The following is a 7,070-nucleotide window of genomic DNA, read 5'->3' as shown; positions in this document are numbered from 1 at the left end:
TGTATATATCCCATTTCTTCTGTTCTAAGAAATGAGCAAGTTCCTTCAAATTCTCTCTCTCTCTCTCTCTCTCTCTCTCTCTCTCTCTCTCTCTCTCTCTCTCTAATTGGGTCTAGGATGAGTTTCTTTCGACAGGTCCATTCATCATGGACCAGACCAGAAGACAAATCCACTGGGAGAGATAGAGAGAGAGTGAGAGAGAGTGAGTGAGTGGGGTAGAGTGAATGAGGGGGGGGGGGTCAGACAGCTGGATGTGAGGGGCTTTTGCCTGTCATCTTACCCCCCCCACACACACACACACCCCTCCACCCTTCACCCCCTTCCTCCTTTCACTCTCTCTTTTCCCGGCTCCTCATGAATGTCAGTTATGAGGCGAGAAAGGAAGGATAAAGGAGGACGAGCGAGGAGAAAAATGTAGAAGACATTTAACACAGCTGACCATTAGGGAGGCCACTGCTCCCACACGCGCCATTTATCCCGGCCACACACACACAGACACACACACACACGTCAAGAGAGCTGCTATTGAGTGTGTGTGTGTGTGTGTAAAAACAGAGAAGATGCCTGACAAGGCGAGTACATGTGTGTGTGTGTGCGAAAGGTGGGGTCCAGTATTCCATCAACCCCCCCTTTACCCCCCCATAATCGACCCACCGAAACCCCACCCACAGACTACTGCCAGGTTAGACCATCTTCATTTACACCTGTCTATCATTAAAAGGGTCTTGACTGGGAGAGCCCCCCAAACACATTTTTTTTTTAATGTTAAACACCATATGTCCAAATGTTTGTGGACGCCCCTTCTATAATGAATTCATTCAGCTACTTTAAGTGGTGGCCATTGCTGACACAGATGTGCAAAAGCACACACACACACACACACACAGCTTGTCTAGTCCCTGTAGAGACGAACTGCCAATACAATAGAGCTGGCATTGGCACCATGCTGCCTAATGCCAGGCCAGGCGTGGCTAGAGGAGGGGTATGAAGCCCCCCAGCATTAAGGGAGCTGTGGAGCGGTGGAAGAACTGTGTTCTCTGGAAGGATGGATGGTGTTGCTCCATGTCAGGAAAAAGATTTAATACTATAACTTTATAGGTCCTATAATAGAACCCTGGGGGACGCCACAACATGATATGCTAAACCTAACTAACGGTTGCCTGTTAATTCACGATCTCCGCTAGGATTACGAAGTAAATAACGAACCTGGAGGTGAAGGGTCTGCTGAACTCTAGCCGCCCCGTCCCGAGACTAATCAGATGGTGGCGTTATAAGCAGTTCGGCTTCTCCGCTGAAGTTCTGTAGATCTCAAAGTTAAGTTTTTACTTCGAGCCTCTTGAAGCTAATTACTGTGAGGAGCTCTTCACTGCTGAGTATCGCCGCTCACCTTTCCCCTCTGCTCTGTATGTGTGTGTGTGTGGGTGTGTGTGTGTGTATCTGAAAGAGACTTTCTTCAATAATCAAGGGGTGTGTATGCGAGTGTGTGTTCAACCCAGGACATGTGGTTCTCAGTGTAAGAGCGAGTGTGTTCACCTGCTTTCGTCTTGTCTTAATAAGACTCCTGCAATTACCTCCCTGCGTTCACCCCAGCACCTTCTAGGCCCACACACACACACACACACACACATACACACTCAGACCGGCAGTTTGCAGTTAGCTGTACTCTGAGTGACGTTAATTTGCATGGCTTCCTGTCCCTCTAATGGCTAGTCCTCCTGCTCTCTTAGCCCTCTCGCCCAGCGAGTGCAAATAAAGCCGACACGAAAAATAGAAATGTCTTAATTATTTATCTAATCAGGCTTGAAGAGCCAATTTAATAAGGAAAGGGGGCGATTTGTCTAACTTTGATGATTCATTTTAGCCCTCAGGAATAAGTCTGCAGGCTGCTTAGAACTTGCGATGCAATTAACGCCCGTTCAGACTCGACGCACACGTCCCGAATTGTCAAACCGCTCAGTGCTCTTAATCAGAGTTCTAGCTCCGACTGTTTCCGGCCTAATACTGAGTGGGCCCCCCCCAAAAAAAAAACAGCCGCCGAAGGACCCTTGTGAGGTGCTGTAAGACCGGTACGTTCTGAGGTGAGGCCTCCATGAGTATCAGTGATCCTTGGGTGCCCATGGCCTTGTCGCTGGTTCACCGGTTGTCCTTTCTTGGAGCACCTTCCTTTTGGTAGGTGGTACTGCCCACTGCCCACCGTGAACACCCCACAAAGCCTGCCTGATGTTTTGGAGATGTTGTGACCCAGCCTAGACATCACAGTTTGGTCCTCCAATCACATGACCTACAGGAATTGAGCAGTTATGTACACTAGATCAGACACCATCCAGCCAACAGCAGTCCTGAGGGCAGCGTCCTGAGGGCAGCGTCCTGTGGGCAGCGTCCTGTGGGCAACCAGCTAGTTCACCAGGCCCAAATGAAAACATACACTATGCTGGTCAACCAGTTGAACATGCTTAGCTCTTGACCAGCATAGCATAGTTTTCTGCTAGATGACCAGTTTATCGACCCCCTTGACCATCAAACACCAGCTTAAACCTGAATCTGAAACCAGCTGAAAACAGCTTCGCTCCTGACCTGTGTAGGGGACGAGCAGCTTGGCATAGACTAGTCAACCAATCTGCCCAAGCTGGAACACCATCATGACCACCTTGACCACCAGACCGGTCAGGCAGTAAGGCTAAGGTTTAGCTTGACGACCAGCTAAACCATCTGATCTGCTGGTCAAGGTGGGTCATGCTGAATGATTCATAAGCCAAAGTGATTCGGTGCAGATTTACATACGATTCATTGGTTGGGAACGATGTCAGAATTCAGGCCGCAGTACAGGAACACACACAGACACACCCGAGGAGACCAATCCCTGTAGAGCACTTGCTCATCACGAGTCTTGGCAGAAACCCAAGTCGCCAGGCAATCACAGTTTGCCACTGTGTCTCTGAACTGGGCAGACGCCCAAGCACTGGAATATCGCCTGCGAGCGCCACGGTGGAACACTACAGAATCGGGCACTGACCCAAAGCTGTGGGAATGTGTGTGTGTGTGCGCGCGATGGTAGACCGGGCACTCACCCAAATCCCAGACCATGGCCGAGTGTGTATCCAGCTGGGCCGAAGCTGTTTTCCACGTGTGTGTGGCGTGTTGTTGGTGTTTCTTCTTGTGTCCCATTATCGCTCCCCCTGTTCGGGCCTCCCGCGGACTGGGCCGCCAGCCAAAAGAGCTGTGTGGGCAGACGCCATTCAAGTTTTGGGGGGGTGGGAGGGTATAACCGCTGTCCGCAGGGGAGGCTAGGCCACTTATTCCCCCTCAGGTCTCCGGTTAGAGGCCTCAGGATCGGAGGGTCGGGGGAGCTGGACGCTGAAATTGAAAGCGTGAATTTAATGAGCGAAGCGTCTTCCCTGACGTGAGCTCGCATTGTCGGGAGTCCTGTCCTACTGTCATTCGCCCTCCAGAGCGCTCCTGCAGTCCTCGCGGCCTCAAGCCGACTGCCCTTCATTCTGTACACACTTCTCTTTCAGGTTCTTCCTTACAGAAAAGCTCCAGTAGCTCTCCACTCGGATGATCCATTGTAGACGTTAACCTTAACCCCTAAATCTAACCCTAACCCCTAAATCTAACCCTAACCCCTAAATCTAACCCTAATCCTAACCCCTAAATCTAACCCTAACTCCTAACCCCTAAATCTAACCCTAACCTTAACCCCTAAATCTAACCCTAACCCTAACCCCTAAATCTAACCCTAACCCTAACCCCTAAATCTAACCCTAACCTTCCCTTAAATCTAACCCTAACCTTACCCTTACATCTAACCCTAACCTTACATCTAACCCTAACCTTAACCCCTAAATCTAACCCTAACCTTACCCTTACATCTAACCCTAACCTTAACCCCTAAATCTAACCCTATCCCTAACCCTGAAATCTAACCCTAACCTTACCCTTAATCCTGAAATCTAACCCTAACCTTAACCATAATCCTTAAATCTAACCCTAACCTTAACCTTAATCCTTAAATCTAACCCTAACCCTAACCCTGAAATCTAACACTAACCTTAACCTTAATCCTTAAATCTAACCCTAACCTTAATCCTTAAATCTGACCCTAACTTTAAACTTAACCTTAACCCTTAAAACTAACCCTAACCCTAACCTCAACCCATAAATGTAATCCTAACATTAACCTTAACTTTAATTCTTAAATCTAATCCTAACCTCAACCTTCACCTTAACTCTAAATCTAACTCTAACCCCTACCTCAACCCTAAATCCTAACTCTCACCTAAACTTTTTAGGGTTATGTGTAGGAATATATTTAGGGTAAGGTTAGGGTTAAGATTAAGGGTTAGATTTAAGGTTAGGGTTAAGGTTAAGGTTAAGGTTAGGGGTAGGTTTAAGTTTAGGATTAGGGTTAGGGTTAGGGTTAAGGTTAAAGTTAGGGTTAGGTTTAAGGTTAAGGTTAGATTGAAGGTTAGGGTTATGTTTAAGGATAAGATTAGGTCTAGGGTGTGATTTAAATTTAGGATTAGGTTTAAGGTTAGGGTTAGGGTTAAGTTTAGGATTAGGGTTAGGTTTAGGGTTAAGGTGAGGGTTAAGGTTAAAGTTAGGGTTAGGTTTAGGGTTAGGATTAGATTGAAGGTTAGGATTAGGTTTAAGTTTAGAGTTAGGGTGTAGGGTTACATTTACCAGACTCTCATTTACATTTAACTCAAGAGTTCAGTTGTATTTAACGCACTGCCTCTCCAGAGTCCGCTCAAGCTTCTGGACTTTTTTTTTTTTGCAGCCAAACGGGGCCAACCGGACCTCCACCGTTCCAGTTCAATGTTTCCAACTGTTCATTTCCAGAGTACTAGGCAGCTGCTTAGAGGAGCCCACGGCTGCTGATTGTCGGAACGAGGGTTTGAGGAGTCAGAGTGTTTATAAAGCTTAGAAATGTGCATCACCTGAACCTTCGTAACGACGGCCGTGAACAAGCCATAGTCCTAACAAGCTAACGAAGGTGTGAGAGCCACCGCCTCTTTTTCAGCTGCCGCCCTATTGTGCTCTCTCCGGCTCCGACTGCTGATGGCGAAGCAGCATGGCGGCATTAACGGATTTAAACTTTTTTTTTTTTTTTTTTTCTTTACAAAACAGAAGACTCGTGACCTGTGAACTTAAAAAATTACTTTTATTCTGATGAACCAATAAAATTATGTCAAATATTTACAAATAATTAGTTCTTAGTTTCACATTACGGGTACGTAAAATCAATAATCCACAAACACTCGTATGCACATACACTTAGTAGCCTATATACCCTGATATACTGATTTCAGGGATCAGGAGGAATGCCAGACAATTCAAATTTCCACATAAAATAACCCTGAATTTTTTTTTTAATAATTATAATTATCATAACATTAACAATAACAGATTTATAAAACAAATAAGCATTAATATCAAAGTCACGATAATTTCCAGTTCATGGGTGGATTTCAAAACAAATATACAACAACCCCCCAAAAAAAATAATAAAAAAAATTAAACAAAAAGAATAAAAATGATACAGATCGAAATCAGGTGATATGATATCTTTGGCAAATTTTGTACCGCAGTAAATACATTCAAATAGTAAGACGACACACGACACGCAGAGAAAAAAACACCAAGATTTCTTCATAACTACTAGAAAATTCAATAAAAAACATACACGTTTCTTAAAGACGCAGTTCTTCCATTATTCATAGTTTCAAGCCATTACTTCCTCCGTGGTTTGATGGTATGTCAGCACTGTTGAGATCTTCTCTTTTTTTATTTATTTTATTTCTACGGGCATCTCTAGCTTTGGTGATGCTACAGATATGTTTTCTGAGTGTTTGTTTGTTTGTTTGTTTGTTTTTGTTCCCCTTCGACGTGAACAGGTCGCCATGAGTTCTGAATTAGCCTTGCGTTATCACAGCATTTTCAACATCCGAACTTTCTTAAAACCCTTTTTTTTCTCTTTTTTATTTCAAAAACTCAGTAAAAAACGCTCAGCGATTCCCTCAGGAACGACTCTATTAGGAAATAATTACAGAAGGAGCTTCGGATTGTACACAGAAGGCCACAATAAGGTAATTACCAAGTCCTCGGTCTGGGTTTTTTTTTTTTTTTGATCGGGAAAACCTTCAGAAGTCGACCCGGGCCTTAGCGATCTGTTCGGAAATTGAGAGACTGATTAAAATCGTCGGGATGCAGCGATGAAGAAGACATAAAGGCAAATTCGCTCGTTCGATTCGGAAACTAAAGCCCTGTCCTCTTTTTGTTTGTTTGTTTGTTTGTTTGTTTCTCGACTGGTTGCACTGAGCGGCGGGACGCTGCGGCTCTGAAGGTCGGACTGGGAAAGGGCTGGATAGAGATGGGTTAACTGGGTGTGTCATTGGGCCTTTTGGGTCATTCAGGCCTGGGAAGGCATTCCTGAATCTTCCAGATTGGGAAAAGTGATGAGAACAATGTTGAGATTAGGATTTACTGCAAATCCGAGAGGCGTTAATCTAGCCAGCGTGAGAGGATGAAGTCACGGCAGGTTTAAGGTAGAGTTCTGCATAACGCCGATGGGAGACGCTAGGCTAACATTGCTAACAAACACTGGACTTAGACTGTCACCAATCTCATCTCTGTCAATATACGCCCAAAAACATCTCTCGACAACGGTTTAAATGACACCCTGCACCATCGACGGACACATAGATAGACATTCTATATGGACGAAAGTATTGGGACACCTGCTGGCTCAGTGTTTCTTCTAAAATCAAGGGTATTAAAAAAAGTTGATCTTGTTTTTGTTGGAGAATCTGTCTCTACTGCCTAGGGAAGAAGGCTTTCTACCAGATTCTGGAGCAGCATGGCTGTGAGGATCTGATTGCTTCTCTTCAGCAATAAGAGTGTTAGTGAGGTCAGGATGTTGGATGATGATGATCACCACCCCACCTCATCATCATCCCCATCCCAACCCATCCCAACAGTACTGGATGGAGCTCCACCATTCATCATTCCAGAGAACACAGTTCTTCCACTGCTCCACAGCTCCTCAATGTTGGGGGGCTTTATACCCCTCC

This window comes from Salminus brasiliensis, chromosome 24 (genome assembly GCF_030463535.1).
Source record: "Salminus brasiliensis chromosome 24, fSalBra1.hap2, whole genome shotgun sequence".
NCBI lineage: Eukaryota > Metazoa > Chordata > Actinopteri > Characiformes > Bryconidae > Salminus > Salminus brasiliensis.
The sequence above is the reverse complement of the archived record's forward strand: the minus strand, read 5'-3'. Positions refer to the sequence as shown.